Source organism: Dipodomys merriami, unplaced genomic scaffold (assembly GCF_024711535.1).
Source record: "Dipodomys merriami isolate MVZ:Mamm:240054 unplaced genomic scaffold, mDipMer1.0.p SCAF_2683, whole genome shotgun sequence".
Lineage (NCBI taxonomy): Eukaryota > Metazoa > Chordata > Mammalia > Rodentia > Heteromyidae > Dipodomys > Dipodomys merriami.
The window spans coordinates 21,825-37,328 of NW_027204141.1; the positions used below are offsets into that span (position 1 = coordinate 21,825).

The window sequence follows — 15,504 nt, forward strand, 5'->3', positions numbered from 1 at the left end:
GCCATTATCTCTCATTGGTTCTCAGAATGACATTTTTCTTTTTTTGCTGCAAAAACTGGCAGTGGCCACTTCATTGGCCCGGATAGAACAGGAGCATCTTCAGAGATTGTGTTTGGGGCCTAAGTGAATGTAAATAATATCTTCCCCACCAGCTAATATGTCCTCATCACTGTCTAAATAATTTCTTTTAGATATATTGTCTTATTATTGTACAAAATAATGGACTCCATTATATTTTCCTATTTTCATACTACTTATTTTCATAATATTCACTTTCATTACACTCTTTTGCCTGTCTCCCCCCATGGTTGCTTCTTGTTTTTACATTTTTCTCTCTCTCTCCCTCCCTCTCTCTTACTCTCGCTTTTTCTCTCCTTCCCTCTCTTTCTCTCTCTTTCTCTGCTTGCCTCTCTGCTAGTATTTGCTTTACACTTTCTACCTGCACTCCCCCTTTTAAGCAAAGCCTCAAGTTCTGGGTTTTTGCTTATTAATTGGAATTAAGAATTTTAGCCAGGCATCGGTGGCCCTCACCTGTAATCCTAGCTAGTCAAGGTGCTGAGATCAGAAGATTGCGCTTCAAAGCCAGCCTGGGCAGGCAAGTGCATGAGACTCTTATTTCTAAATAACCACCAGAAAACCAGAAATGGCTATGTGGCTCAAGTGGTAAGGTGCTTGCCTTGAGCTGAAGAGCTGAGGGGTAGTGCCCAGGCCCAGAGGTCAAGCTTCATGTCTTACCAAAAATAAAAGTGTTTCCATAGATTTTTCTTTCAAACCATGATAATAAATTACATTTGTTCATGTAGATAATATAGGAATTTAGTATTGTTGGGTTATTAACAACTACTTAAATTATTTTTGAAAAATCATAATGAACTATGCTTTATGAATCTCATCTTATTCTGAAATATTACAAAAACAGTAGAGTTCTTCTATAGGGTCCCAATGTAATAGGAAGCCCTGTTCTATATCAGAAGTATCTATCAACCATTTCTTTCTCCTGTATCTTATTTTACATCTATTCAATTATTATTTTTATTTGTCAATTATCTTTCAGTAGTTGTACAAAGGAGTTGCCATATAACAAAAGCAGTTTATGAATACAGTGCATATTGATTTGTGCCACACCTACAATAATCACACCCCCCTCTGACCCACCATTCCCTTATATTTCTTAGTTTTGCAGTATAGGCAATGAATTCCTTTTTAGCAAATTTAGTTTTATTTATTTATTTATTTATTTATTTATTCATTTATTTATTTATTTATTGTCAGGCATGGGGTTTGAACTCTGGGATTGGGCATTATCCCTCAGCTGTTGCACTCAAGATGAGCACTCTACCACTTGAGCCAGAGCGCCACTTCCTGTTTTTTAGTGGTTTATTGGAGATAAGGGTGACATGGAGTTTCCTGCCCGGGCTGGCTTTGAACTGAGACCCTCAGATCTCAGCTTCCTGTGTAGCTAAGATTACAGGCCTGAGTGGCCTGTGCCCAGCTGATTATAGTTATTTTAAAGAGGTTGTGTAGAGGGATTTCATTTGCATAAGTCAGATGAGAACATTTCCTTTCATACAACATCTTCTGTTCCCTCATTTTCTCCCAATGAGCTTGACTACATTCTGCCCCTTCCTCCCTTCATTCGTCTACCCTTTCCCCACCCTCTTTTTGATGTACCCCAATTTCTTGCATTAATATTCTCAGGCTTTGTCCTAGTCTTTCTAAAGATTATACTACTAGGGCCACATTGGCAGCAGCGATGGTGGAGCAGGAAGGCTCTCACAATGAAGCCCACAATCACATGCAAGTTAAGCTGCATGGAGAAAAGCGGCCAGTATGGGGCACACCAAATGTACTGGACCATCTTCTTCAGGTACATGTCCCAGAGCAAGCCCTCTGAGGCCCAAGAGCTCATGTGCTCAGGAGCATACTGCTGTTCTTCCCTCATGGCCAGCAAAACAGCACAGCAGAGCTGTCCATGCTGGTGTTGGAGTCCCTGAAATGGATGTAGATGGCAGAAATGGATGGAATGTCTGGCTAGGGTGTTCAGTTGATGGACCCCTTCTCCAGAGCCCTGAAGTGTTCCAGTTGGGGTTCCTGGAAATGGGGCCATCCTTAGCTCCTTCCATTTTGGGCCCTGACCCTGTGGAAAGAGCCGAACTACTGGGAATCTTGATACTACTTTCTACACTCCACAGACGGTGAGGGCTGTGCCAACATGCTGGTGGAGGACTCCACGGCCCACAGCTTCCATGGCAAGTGGACATACTTGTGGCTCAGGCAGTGCTGCAGTTTCTCTATTGGAAAACAAAACCAGGTCTGTGGTCTTCATCATGTATGCACAGAAGCAACATCCATCAAGCACGGGCCGCCCTCCATCCAATCCCTGCTCCACTTCATCTGATTTCTGCTGCTGGCCTTGGATGGCAGCAAGCTAACCACGTTCATGGTGCTGTGAGAGCAGTTCCAGCCCTCCCTGTGCAGGTACCCAATACATGACAAGTAGCTCGACAGGACAGAACAGGACAGGAGAGTTGTCCCTCAGGGTACATCCCAAGCTTTTGTCTTCCTATGGAGGCAGTTGGCCACGTCCTGGCCTCCCTTAGTTACTCTATCACCTACAATTTTTCTTAGTTATGCTCTATGTATTAAAAACTTCTTTAAAGACAAGTTATTCTGTTCATGGAGTTCATACTCACAGCTCTAAATACTGAGATGCCTAAAATATATCATTCTGCTTTGAGTAAATTCCCTCCAAAAGGTTTTCCAATTCAGAAGTTTATCTTTAATGGATTTTATAAAACCTTTCAAATGTTATACAAAAAAATAAGGACTAAGTAAATGAACGATCAAGTACTTAATGATTAGAAGACTCAATGTCCTGAAACAATTCTCCTTAACTGCTCAGTACATAGAGTATAATTCCAGACAAAATTCAGCCAGATATTTTTTACGAGAAACTTTTAAGAGGGCAAATAGTATTTCCTCACTTTCTAAGGAAATATTTTTGTAGAATCAAAATGATCTCTTCAAAGTTTTAGGAAAATCAATAATAAATTCATCAGTACCTAGAGTTTTATAGATTGCAATGCATTTAAATGTAAATTGAGAAAATTTGTGTAGATTCCATTTTTTTTCGTTCTTCCTTAAGTAGGTTTGATAGGTTTTATCTTTGAATAAATCATCTGAAGCTGTTTATTACTGTACTTTTAAATTTTATAACGGTAGGATTTCTGATAAAGTACTCATTTGTTTTGGTTATTGGCAACTGGTTTCTTCTCTGTTTTGTTATTTTGTATTTTGATCCGTCTTTTAAAATATATATCCATTTATTGATCTATTCAGACACAGCTTCTATTTTCATTGATTTTCTCTGCTGTGTTCAAAAGCAGGATTTTTTTGCCACTTAACGAAATGATTCTTAAATAGAAAAGCAAAAGAAGAATAGAATAGAAAAATAAGAGTATCAGTTCAAGCTTGTAATCCTATCTACTCAGTGGGCAAAGAGCTGAGGATTTTGTTTCAAAGCCAGCCAGGGGAGGAAAACCTGTGAGACTCCTATCTCCAACTAAACACCAAAAATGCTGAAAATGGAGTTTGTGGCTCAAGTAACAGAGCACTGAGCTAGAATTACATATGTGAATCCCCAGTGTCCTGGTAAGTTGTGTTTGTTTTTTTTTTTTTGAGGAGTGTAAATGTGTACAATTTTTAAGTCCTTAACGTAGCCCACTGCATGTAGTATGAAGTTACACATGGTCTGATCTACTGTCCATATGGTAATCACTGAGATTTAAAAGTCTGTCTTCCTGAACATTTTCCAATTTTCTTCTTTGACCATACATTTAGGTATCAGGGGTTTCCTATGGTCAATTTTCATTTAAGGAAAAAATCATTTCAGATTTCATTTAAAGTTTGAGACTGAGACTTGTACTTGGTGTTTGATGTTGTTGCTCTTTAGCTAGTACTTTACCAACTAAGCTATGACTTTAATCCATAATTTCAGGTTATTCAAAATGCTAGGAAAGGTAATAGTGATAATAATGCTATTAAGTCTTTCGCCCATCTAGATACCCACATTTGGTTTGTTTGGGTTCCTAGTTTATCAGTATATTTATATGTCATAATTTTGTTTTTGTTTTTGTGCTATTACTGGAGCTTGAAATCAGAAACTTGCCCTCTCCTTGAAACTGGACATTGTTAGCACACACTGGTAATTCTATCTACTCAGAGAACTGAGATCCAGGTTTAAATCCAGCCCAAGAAGGAAAGACCATGAGTTTCTTATCTCTAAATAATCCCCCAAATAAATTTGGAAGGGAATCTGTGGTTCAAGAGTAAAACACCGCCCTTGAGGGAAAATGCATAAGTGAGAAGGTAAGGTCTTGAGTTTAAACTCCAATATCAGCACTCAAAAACGTTGCTTTCCTTGAGCTTTATATTAAATTGCTCAGAAAATAATCAGCATTGTAGTAATGTTTAACATTACTATTACAATAATCAGTTATATTTATTGATGTTATTCCTTTATTTTCCTAAAGTTTACTGACACATTAATAGAAAGACAGTAATAGAAAGACAGGATTACTCTTTCACAAGTATTTATGGTAGTTGAATATATGGAACAGAGGTGCATACCAGGAGTTTGGACTGAAGAGAGATATTTGCAAGCTCTTCACATAAATAAATGATAGTTGAAGACCCTGTGGGCATGTATGAAATAAGCTAAAGAAACCAGTAAGGAAAGATAAGGCATGATTCTGGAAAGCAAACAATTTTGGAAGAATAGAAAACAAGAAAAGTATGTAGCTTTTGGTAAGAACTTTCTAACTCACCTACACAGTGAGCACATTTGATTCCTCATTTCTAGTAAAAGCCATTTTATTTTCATTAACAATGATCTATTTGTTCCATTATATAAATTTAACATATTATATATTTCCTAGTAGATTAATATTTATACTTTTTTTCCTTTATAGAAGAAGTCCTACATTGTAGACAAGGCTTACCTCAAATCCTTATTCTCTTGTGTCAGGTTCCTGAGTTTTGGCTGGAATTACCATGTGGTAGCATAGTACTATATCCACTTATATTATTTACATTTTGTACACTTGAAAATTAGTGTGAACAACTTTAAGCCATAGTATCTTCATGAATTTGAATAAATTTCTTTCAGAAAAATGTTATAAGTAGAGTTACTGAGTAAAGTCAAGTATGGTACACATACCTGTAATCCCAGTACGCAAGGGTATTGTAAGTTTAATAGCACCCTGAGCTTCACAGCAAGTCCTTGTCATCATCATCATCATCAACAACAACAACTGGTGGGCTTGGAAGAGAAAAAGTATTAAGTGACGTGATAGGAATATACAAAATTGTGTGTGTGTGTGTGTGTGTGTGTGTGTGTGTGTGTGTGTGTGTGTGTGTGTTGGCCCTAGGGCTTGAACTCAGGGCCTGGTCAATGTCCTGAGATTTATGCTCAAGTCTAGCACTCTACCATTTGAACCAAAGCTCCACCTCCAACCTTTTTAGAGGTCATTGGAGATGAGTCTCATCCAGTTTCCGGTCCAGGCTGACAAAGAACCTAGATCCTGAGGCCTCAACCTCTTTTATAAGTAGGATTATAGGTGTGAGCTTGTAGTAGGTGTTGTATTACTGTTAAGTAATATGGTAAACATCACGCCAGTTTTTACTCGCCCCAGCAGTGTTTGAGTGTTGCACACACACTTAAAACACAACCCACACCATGTTTGATGACATCCAGGTCTCATAATCCTGTGATATAACTATTGTTACCTATGAAGAATTTGAGGTCCAGAGACTTTAGTTAACTTTGAATCCACAGCTTGTATAGAGTGGAGCTTGTATGCAAGCTCAACTAGGTTTGTATATTTCAGAAAACATGGTATCAACATGTGTTCTAGGCAACATGTGTTCTAGCAAGTACTGCTCTTTACAGGTACTATTAAATTCCTCTTGTATGTATGACTCATTCCTCACCCTTTAAATATTTGCACCCCATCTCATAAGCTAGGGAAAGTACAAGTGATGAGAAGAGCCATTTTTGAAAGAGAAATTGATAATGGGGTTTGAAATTGGTATTGGATATTAATCTGATCTTCTTCCATTTCAGATTTGCCTCCAGCACTATATTTCTGTTTTTTTTTTAAATTTTATATTATGATAAAGGTAATTTACACATAGATTATAGTCATATAAGTCAGGTATGAGTATATTTCTTTTTGGAAATGTCACCCCTTACCTTGCTCTCTTAGATTTTCTCTCATTGGTTTGGTTTTTATTAACATCTTCTTCTTCTTCTTCTTTTCTTCTTCTTCTTCTTCTTCTTCTTCTTCTTCTTCTTCTTCTTCTTCTTCTTCTTCTTCTTCTTCTTCTTCTTCTTCTTCTTCTTCTTCTTCTTCTTCTTCTTCTTCTTCTCCTTCTTCTTCTTCTTCTTCTTCTTCTTCTTCTTCTTCTTCTTCTTCTTCTTCTTCTTCTTCTTCTTCTTCTTCTTCTTCTTCTTCGTCTTCTTCGTCTTCTTCGTCTTCTTCGTCTTCTTCTTCTTCTTCTTCTTCTTCTTCTTCTTCTTCTTCTTCTTCTTCTTCTTCTTCTTCTTCTTCTTCTTCTCCTCCTCCTCCTCCTCCTCCTCCTCCTCCTCCTCCTCCTCCTCCTCCTCTTCCTCCTCCTTCTCCTTCTTTCTTCTTCTTCTTCTTCTTCTTCTTCTTCTTCTTCTTCTTCTTCTTCTTCTTCTTCTTCTTCTTCTTCTTCTTCTTCTTCTTCTTCTTCTTCTTCTTCTTCTTCTTCTTCTTTTCCTTTTCCTCCTCCTCTTCCTCCTCCTCCTCCTCCTCCTCCTCCTCCTCCTCCTCCTCCTCCTCCTCCTCCTCCTCCTCCTCCTCCTCCTCCTCCTCCTCCTCCTCCTCCTCCTCCTTCTTCTTCTTATTACTGTGATGTAGAAGATTTGTTACATATGTTTGGTAATGACTACCTATTTTTGTCTTTGTTTTTGTTATAGTCATGAGGCTTGAACCCATGGCCTGGGCAGTGTTCCTGAGCCCTTTTGCTGAAGAATGGCATTGATATTGAGCCAAAGCTCTACTTCAATGAAGATATTTCTATTTGGACAATGTCACCCTTTCCCTGCGTCTCCTCCAGTTTTCCCCTCCTTCCCCACCAACAAGTTTCATAGTGCACTTTCAACATAGTCTCAACTGAGTGCCACTGCTGCATTTGTTCATCCTTTGTCCCTCCATTGCTATGCCCCCTTTACATTCCCAAAGAGAGATAAATGAAAAAATGACAAAAATGAAAGAAAATAAAGAAAAAATATTATCTTTCTTCTGGTCCTTGGTCACTCGTTATTTTTGAGATAGGTTGTGTGTGTGTGTGTGTGTGTGTGTGTGTGTGTGTGTGTGTGTGTGTGTGTGTGTGTGTGTGTGTGTGTGTGTATAGTGGGGCTTGAACTCAGGGAGCTGACCTTTAGCTATTTTACTTATAGCTAACTCTCTACAACTTGAACCAAACATCCATTTCTGGATTTGAACAGTTAATTGGAGATAAAAGTTTCACAGATTTTCCTGCCTGCGGTAGCTTCAATCCACTTTCCACAGTTCTCATCCTTCTTTTTTTTTTTTTTAATTGTATTTTATTTTATTTGAGAACATACTGTACAGGGGGGCTACAATTACATGGGCAGGATAATGCATACATTTCTTACCAAGCATTGCAGCCTCCTCCTTTGTTTACCCTTCACTTCCCTTCCCCGCCTCCCCCCTCCCCCCACCCAATTATACCCCCCTCCACCCCCCACACCGACATTGTAAAGCTGGTTTTGACATGACATTTTGTACTTCTCATTGTTGCAACAGGTCCACCTGAGTCCTTAAATGACTTGTTTGTCCCCATCTCCTCCACATGTTATACTGACATCAAATATAGTGAAAGCGGGGGTTACACTGTGGGGGAGGGACATACAAAGCAACAAAGAAATAATCTTATAAATGCGTTAGAAACACATGCATGAAAGAAACGAAAACATTAAAATACATATTTAAGGGTTCATTTTCCTAACATCACATTATCTGACCTTTTCCGCTTGACTCATACCTATACTAGATATTGCAATTAAGGGAAACCATGGGACCTATGCTTCTTTGGGCCTGGCTTACTTCACTTAATATAATTTTTTCCAAACCTTTCCATTTCCTAACAAATGGGGAAATGTCATTCTTTCTGATGGAGGCATAGAATTCCATTGTGTATATATACCACATTTTCTTGATCCATTCATCTACTGAGGGGCATCTGGGTTGGTTCCATATCTTAGCTATGGTAAATAATGCTGCAATAAACATAGTTGTGCTGGTAGCTTTAGTGTGGTCTTGTTTGTAAACATTTGGGTAAATGCCCAAAAGTGGGATTGCTGGATCATAGGGGAGATCTATGTGAAGTCTTCTGAGGAACCTCCATACTGCTTTCCAAAGTGGTTGAACAAGTTTGCATTCCCACCAACAATGAAGTAAGGTTCCTTTCTGTCCACATCCCCTCCAGCATCTGTTGTTGTTAGAGTTCTTGATTTTTGCTGTTCTAACTGGAGTGAGGTGATATCTCAATGTTGTTTTGATTTGCATTTCTTTTATGGCTAGGGATGTTGAACATTTCTTCATGTGTCTATTGGCCATCCTTGTTTCTTCTTCAGAGAAGCTTCTCTTTAAGTCTTTCGCCCACTTATTTATTGGGCAGTTGATTCTTTGAGGATTTGTTGTTGGGTGGTTTAATTTTTTGAGTTCCAAGTATATTTTAGATATGAGACCCTTGTCCGTTGTATGGCTAGTAAAGATCTTCTCCCAATCGGTGGGCTTTCTATTGATCTTGCCAGCTATGTCATTTGCCCTGCAGAAGCTCTGCAATCTTATGCAATCCCATTTGTCCAACCTTTCTTTGATTTGTTGTGCTTCCGGGTCTCTATTCAGAAAATTTCGGCCTGAGCCAAGGACACCTAGGGTTTCTCCTATTCCATCCTGTAATGTTTTCAGAGTGTCTGCTTTGAGTTCAAGGTCTTTGATCCATTTGGAGTTGATTCTGGTGCAGGGTGATATATAAGGATCTAGCTTTAGTTTTCTACATGTAGTTAACCAATTTTGCCAGCACCATTTACTGAAGAGGCTGTCTTTCTTCCATTCTATTGTTTTAGCTCCCTTATCGAAGATTAGATGGCTATAGGTCTGTAGGTTCATTTCTGGGTTTTCAATTCTATTCCATTGGTCCTGAGGTCTGTTCTTATGCAAATACCAAGCTGTTTTGATTACTATGGCTTTATAGTAGAGTTTGAAATTTGGTATTGATATTCCTCCAGCAGTGTTCTTTCCGTTGAGGAGCGTTTTTGCTATTCGGGGTCTTTTATTGTTCCATATGAATTTTTGGATTGCCTCCTCTATTTCCTTGAAGAATGAGGGTGGAATTTTGATAGGTATCGCGTTGAATTTGTAGATAGCCTTGGGAAGTATTGCCATTTTCACGATGTTAATCTTGCCAATCCAGGAGCATGGGAGGTTTTGCCATTTTTTAAGTTCTGTGTTGATTTCCTTTTTCAAGATTTTAAAGTTTTCATCATAGAGGTCCTTCACTTCTTTGGTTAAGTTAATTCCTAGGTATTTTATTTTTTGTGGGGCTATTACAAATGGAGTTGCTTTCCTAATTTCAGCCACACTTTTCTCATTGTTGGCATATAGAAAAGCCATTGATTTTTGGGGGTTAATTTTATAACCTGCTACTTTGCCAAAGTTTTGAATCAGCTTGAGTAGTTTGGGAGTGGAGTCTATGGGATTCTTTAAATACAAGATCATGTCATCTGCAAAGAGGGAGAGTTTTATTTCTTCTTTCCCTATTTGGATCCCCTTTATGTCTGCATCTTGTCTTATTGCTGTAGCTAGGCATTCTAATACTAGATTGAAGAGAAGTGGAGAGAGTGGGCATCCTTGTCTTGTTCCTGAGTTAAGAGGAAATGGCTTTAGTTTTTCACCATTGAGTATAATGCTGGCTGTAGGTTTGTCATATATAGCCTTTATTGTATTGAGGAATGTTCCATGGATTCCTAATTTTTCCAGAACCTTCATCATAAAGGGGTGTTGGATCTTGTCAAATGCTTTTTCTGCATCTATTGAGATAACCATGTGGTTCTTATTCTTGCTCCTGTTGATGTGATGAATAATATTAATTGATTTGCGTATATTGAACCAGCTTTGCATCCCTGAAATGAATCCTGTTTGATCATGGTGTATGATTTTTTGGATGAATTGTTGAAGTCGATTGGCCAAAATTTTGTTGAGAAGTTTTGCATCAATGTTCATCAAAGAAATGGGTCTATAGTTCTCTTTCTTTGATGAGTCCCTGCCTGGTTTTGGGATGAGGGTTATGATGGCTTCATAGAATGTATTCGGTAGTGAGCTTTCTCTTTCAATTTCATTGAAGAGTTGGAGGAGTATTGGTGTGAGCTCTGCTTTGAAGGCCTTGTAAAATTCCGCTGTAAAACCATCTGGTCCTGGACTTTTCTTAGCTGGGAGGTCTCTTATTGCTGTTTCTATTTCGATGCTTGATATGGGCCTGTTAAGCTGGTTTAACTCATCTTGGTTTAGTTTTGGCATGTCAATATTTGCTAGGAAAAGGTCCATTTCTGTCAAGTTCTCAAACTTATTAGCATAAAGTTTTGAGAAGTATCCCCTAATAATGTTCTGAATCTTGGTTGTTTCCGTGGTGATGTTTCCATTCCCATCTCTGAGTTTATTAATTTGGGTGTGTTCTCTCCTTTTTCTGATAAGGTTTGCTAAGGGTCTGTCAATTTTGTTAAGTTTTTCAAAGAACCAACTCTTTGTTTTGTTGATTCTTTCTATAGTTTTTTTGGATTCTAATTCATTTAATTCTGATTTAATTTTGATTATTTCTTTCCGTCTACTGGATTGGGGTTTATCTTGCTGCTCTTTTTCAAGGAGGTTTAGATGTGTCATTAAATTGTTAGTTTCCGATCTCTCCAATTTGTTGATGTAGGAGCTCAGAGCTATAAACTTGCCTCTGAGTACTGCCTTTGCTGTGTCCCAGAGGAGCTGGTAATTTGTGTGTTCATTTTTGTTGAATAGCATGAACATTTGAATTTCCTTTCTAATCTCTTCCATGACCCACTCATGATTCAGCAGTGTGTTGTTCAGCCTCCATGTGATACCGGACTTTCTTTGGTGGCTTTTGGTGTTGAGATCTAATTTTATTCCCTTGTGGTCAGAGAGAATGCAAGGTATAACTTCAATGTTTCTGAATTTAGACAAGTTTGCTTTGTGGCCTAAAATGTGGTCTATTTTAGAAAACGTTCCATGTGCTGCTGAGAAGAACGTGTATTCTGTTGCTGCTGGGTGAAATGTTCGGTAAATGTCTGTTAAGTCTAGTTGATCTATGCAGCTGTTTAGATCTGCGGTTTCTCTGTTGAGTTTTTGCCGAGTTGATCTATCTAGTGGGGAGAGTGGTGTGTTAAAATCCCCAACAATTAATGTCTTTGGATCTATATGGGATTTGAGGGAAAGTAGTGTTTCTTTGATAAATTTGGGTGCTCCATTGTTTGGCGAATAGATATTTAGAATTGTAATATCCTCCTGAAGGAGAGATCCTTTAATTAGTATGTAGTGACCTTCTTTATCTCTTCTCACGAATTTTAGTTTGAAGTCTATTTTATCTGATATTAGGATTGCAACTCCCGTCTGTTTATGAGGGCCGTTTGCTTGGTAGATTTTGTTCCAGCCTTTAACTTTGAAAATATGTTTGTTTTTACGGGCAAGATGTGACTCCTGCAGGCAGCAGATAGAGGGGTCTTGTTTTTTAATCCAACTAGACAGTCTATGTCGCTTAATTGGAGAGTTCAGTCCGTTAACGTTAAGAGATAGGACTGAGAGGTATTTGAGGGTTCCTGCCATGTTATCCACCTTCTTGGGGGCTGTGAAAACTGGGTTCTTCCTAAGGTTCTTGGATTCTCAGTTTGGGTGCAGTTTCTTGGCCTTTGTTGCGTTCTTGTTGGTTTTCTATGTGTAGGACATCTTTAAGAATCTTTTGCAAGGCTGGTTTGGTGGAGATGTATTGTTTCAATTTTTCTTTGCTATGGAAGGTTGTTATTTGGCCTTCAGTTAGGAAGGAGAGTTTAGCTGGGTACAGTATTCTTGGTTGATAGTTGTTTGTTTTTAGGGCATGGCATACGTCATTCCAGGCTCTTCTTGCTTTGATTGTCTCTGCTGAGAAATCTGAGGTAATTCTAATTGGTTTCCCTTTATAGGTGATTAACCTTTTCTCCTTGACAGCTTTAAGGATCTTTTCCTTGGTCTGGGTTGATCCTGTGTGGATTATAATGTGACGGTGGGATGTCCTATTCTGGTCTGGTCTATTTGGGGTTCTAAAAGCTTCTTGTATCTGAATAGGCCTATCTTTTTGTATGTTTGGGAAGTTCTCTGCTAGGATCCTGTTAAACAAATTTCCTAGACCATTAACTTCTGTTTCTAGGTGCTCCTCTACACCCATTATCCTTAGATTGGGCCTTCTGATGGTGTCTTCCAGGTGTTGGATAGACCTATCATATTTCTTGGACTTGTCTTGGATGGTTGTATGTTCTTTCTCTATAATATCAAGGCTGTCTTCAATCCCTGAGATTCGATCTTCTGCATGGTCTAACCTGCTGTCGAGACTCTCTACTTTGTTTTTTATCTCTTTTCCTTCTAATTGGTCAGCTTTGATGGTTTCAAGTTCTTTGTTGAAGCTCTGTTTTAGGTCTTGTATGATTTTCTTTACTTCCTTAATTTGGTGTTCAGTGTTTGTTCTGAAATCACTTAGTTGATTGGTTATGGTTTCTTTGGACTCCCATTCCTTCTGTTGGGTTCCATTCAGCATTCCCTTTGTGGTCTCCCTGACTTCCTTCAGCTCTTTGTTAATGGATTCCATGAATGTCTTTAGTGATCTTTGTGTATTCTCTACCTGGTCTCTTAATTCGTGAATTACTCTTTGATTAGTTTCCTCCCTTCTGTGGGATTCCTGCAGTTCTCTTTGAGTGATCTCTGCCTGCTCACGCCATTCCTCCCTTTCTCTTTGAGTATTCTCAAGTTGTTCACGCAAATCCTGTATCAGTTTTTGAGAAGCTTCCTCACGCTTATGATATTCCTGTATAAACTTCTGGGATGCCTCCTCTCTCTCCCTATCACGCTCATACAGAGTCCTTTGTACATTGTCAAACTTCTCATTTATCATGTTTGCTATTAGTGTTTGTAGAGCTATTTGGGAACTCTCCTCTGGATTATTCTTTATCTGTTCTAATCCCTGATTATCAAGGTTGGGAATTGAGATACCCGAATTTGCCATTTTTCTTGTGTTTTTTCGGCTTACTCGGCCCATTTGAGATAAAGATTGCACCAGTTTTGTGCTAGAACACTATCTTAAGGCAACCATCAACCAAAGTTTGCATTTGTACAGTCAATAGTTTACAGATACAATCTAGTTCAACAGATACATCTATTCAACATCAAACAACTATATGTTAAAGGACTTCGAACCGCAGAAAAGAATTTGGAAAACCAGAAATTATTAGGATTAGGGAGAGATGTGGGTAAAAAATAGGAGTAGATTGGTGTGGGGAGGCACAGGGAGAGTTAACTATGTCCTAATCACAGTGCAGGAAATGAGTTGGGTAGGATGCAAGTAGAGAGAGAGAGAGAAAGAAGAGACGGAAAGGGGAATAAAGAGAGACCAGAAAAATAATAGAAACGTAAAAATTAATGTTATTATAGAGGTTAAAAGACCGTCTATTTAGAGTGGAATGTGAATATGTTCAGAGAAGGGGAGGGACATAGCGGAGATGTGAAAAGCTTTGAGGATGGGAACGGGAGAAGAAAAGATCAGAAGTTCAGTAGAGCTAGATAAAAAACAAAAAGATAATTAAAAAGAAAGAAAAAGAGAAAGAAGACAAGAAAAGAAAGGAAAACTCTTATTCACGTATTCCTAAAATAAAAATTATAAGATGAGAAAAAAAAAAGGCTACTGGAAAACAATTATTTTTTCAGAAGAGGCAAAAATTAAAGATTAATAAAAGTTTTAGAAGGGAAAAAAATTTATATATATATATATATATAAGGTAACAAAAAACAAAAAACAAGCAAAAAAAAGAAAAGAAGAAGAAAAAAAAAAAGAAAAAAAAAAGTCTTTTGATTTTTTTTTTTGGGGGGGGGAGGAGTGGGAAGAATCCTGTATCTCCCTTTTGTCTGCAACCAGTCTCTTGTTGGAGTCTCTGGTCAGGTTGAGGTCCTGTGGCTTGATTGGTTTCTTAAGTCGGTTGGTTGGAAGAGGCAGAAAAATGCTCTGCTTTACCCAAGATTTTGAGATCCCCCTCCCAGGTTAGTTTTCTGGGAGGGTGGTCTGCTTTGAGAGTCACAAAAGAGGGGGATGTGGTGATGAGGCTAGGTTCTGGGTAGAGTTGAGGCCTTTCAATAAACAGTAGCTTTTCCCTGGGGCTATTTTGTGATAAAGCTCACAGCGCCCAGCCTGGAGCCATTCTCAGGGTTTCTGTTTTTCAATTGATTGTCGAGGCTGCTAGAGGGAGGGGCAGCCTCTGGCTCTGGTTACCCAGTGAAGTAAGGCACTCCGATGGCTGGCGCCTGAGCTGGGTGGCTTTTCCCTGGATGGAGCTGAGTCTGGCAGGTCACTTTGCCGTTAAGTTCTTGTGACCTGCTAAATGACTCATTTTATTCCAAGGCCTGAGCTGGAGCTAGCAGCTCCTCCGAGCTTTGTCGGTATCCAAGATGGAGATCACCGGTGCTGGGGGGGGAGGGGTGGCCTTCCCTCCTCTGCTCCCTGAGGAGTGAGGATGTCAGGCTTGTACTCACGCCGAGTCTTGGATCCTGGGTCGTCTCTGGTCTGCAAACAGCAGGATGAAGATGTTCGCTCCTTGTCAGTTCTTGTTGGTGTTGGGTAGAATCCGCTCGTCCGCTGCGTCTGGCTCCTTCGTTCCCGACTCTCTGTGTCTCAGGTATGTCTCCGCGGCGGTGGTCGCTGCTGCCGCGGCCCTGCCGCCGGAGCGGCAGCTGCTGCGTTTCCTTGGCTTCCCCTCTCTTGTCTAACTCTCTGTCCTGTGATGACACACTTGGTGTGATTCTCTGGCTTAGGACTGTTCACTGGAACTCTAAAACTCCTTTCTATGCGAGAGCTTGTTCAGATTCCAGCTTCTCCTCCGCCATCTTCCCGGAACTCCTCTCATCCTTCTTAATAGCCACAGTTGAAGCTAGATGTGAGCCACTGGTGATGCTTGGCCTACCTTATTTTTATTAAGTAGTTGAAATGTAAAATAAAGTTGCAGCAGTATTACAAAAGAATCAATTTAACTTACACAGCTTCTTTAAGTTTTAATAATTTGTCACATATGATATATACGGAACAACAGTTTTTGTAAATGCCCCTGAAATTTGGTTTTCATCTGGGATTTTTCCTCAACATGAACTTGATTTT

The 15,504-nt window shown here is 39.1% G+C and overlaps 1 pseudogene; it reads left to right on the forward strand.

Moving 5' to 3' along the window:
* Window positions 1-1,778: 1,778 nt before the first annotated feature.
* LOC138837258 (Golgi to ER traffic protein 4 homolog pseudogene) lies at window positions 1,779-15,119 on the forward strand (annotated as a pseudogene).
* The last annotated feature ends 385 nt before the right edge of the window (window positions 15,120-15,504 follow it).